General features: G+C 38.7%; 1 non-coding gene across 1 annotated transcript; it reads right to left on the minus strand.

The window, feature by feature from the left end:
- Window positions 1-1,086: 1,086 nt before the first annotated feature.
- On the minus strand, window positions 1,087-1,159 carry TRNAE-CUC (transfer RNA glutamic acid (anticodon CUC)). Its single transcript has one exon. It is a non-coding gene; the product is annotated as a tRNA-Glu (tRNA).
- Between the last annotated feature and the right edge of the window lie 292 nt (window positions 1,160-1,451).

A 1,451-nucleotide genomic window follows, 5' to 3' on the forward strand; every position in this document is an offset into this window, starting at 1 on the left:
AAATAGAAAACCTGTGGATATTCAAATCAACTATTAAATTGCAAGGCTAGCTTACCTCTCCAGAGAGAATAAATAACTTGCAAGGGGGGAAAATGGTCTAAACAAGATTTCTATTATTAATATACAATAGTATTTCTTATTTTTCTTATTTTCCTGCATTATCATTTTGTACTTTCTGAGAGATGGAACTCAATTTCTATTTCTACCATTTAAACGGGCTTCCATTTAAATCTAAAAAAGCCGAATGCAGAGGAACAGAGAGAAGAGTGGTGGTTACCAGGGACTGGGGGATATGGGAAATGGGGAGGTAGTGGTCAAAGGGTACAGACTTCCAGTTATAAGATTAACAGGTTCTGGGGATCTAATATAAAGCACGGTGATTATAGCTAATAATACCATATTATGTACTTGAAAGTTGCTAAGAGAGTTGATCTTAAGTGTTCTCACCAGAAAAAAGAAATGGCAATTATGGCACAGGATGGAGGTGGTAGCTAACACTATGGTGATTATCATTTTGCAATATATAAATGTATCAAATCATCAGGCTTGTACACCTTAAACTTATACAGTGTTCTATGTCAATTATATCTCAATAAAGCTGGGGAAAAAAGGCCTCAATTTTAACAATAAAGTTGTTGAATTACTGTCTGATACTCTATGTTTTAGAGGAAATGTTGTAAATAGAATACTTTGTAGTTATTATTTCATAAAAGAACAGCTATAAAAATGCTTTGGAATAGGTAAAATATTTTTAAAAGCAAGGTTTTGTACTAAGCTGCCTATGATGTATTTTAATAAATTAATCCCAAAATACTAACTTGTAATAATAGTGTTTAACAGCACTAATACATAAAGGCAGTGTTAGGAAAACTGACGTTCTGAGCAAGAAGAACAAGGAACAGAAGTTGTAATGATAACAGACGACAGAAGAAAAAGCAGAATTTATCAACTCCTACTTTGCTTTCATTTTCCATCACTGAGAACTATCCTCAAATTGGAAAGGGTAGGACCTACATGGGAAAGAGGGAATTTTTTTTTTTTTTTTTTTTTTTTTTTGGTGGCACCATGCAACTTGTGGGATCTTAGTTCCCCAACCAGGGATTGAACCTGGGCCCTCTACAGTGAGAATGCAGAATCCTAACCACTGGACCACCAGGGAATTCCCCTCATTTTCTAAAAAAAAAGAAACTGTAAGCCTGTGAGCACATTTTTCCTTGGCAAAATTCTGGAACGGATAATTAAGCAAATGGTTTTTGAATCTTTAGAAAAGCGGTAAAAACAAGGCCCAGCTTGAATTCACTAAGAAATAGGTGGGGGCTTCCCTGGTGGCGCAGTGGTTGGGAGTCCGCCTGCCGATGCAGGGGACGCGGGTTCGTGCCCCGGTCCGGGAGGATCCCCCGTGCCGCGGAGCGGCTGGGCCCGTGGGCCATGGCCGCTGGGCCTGCGCGTCC

The sequence above is a fragment of the Kogia breviceps genome, chromosome 6 (genome assembly GCF_026419965.1).
Source record: "Kogia breviceps isolate mKogBre1 chromosome 6, mKogBre1 haplotype 1, whole genome shotgun sequence".
Lineage (NCBI taxonomy): Eukaryota > Metazoa > Chordata > Mammalia > Artiodactyla > Physeteridae > Kogia > Kogia breviceps.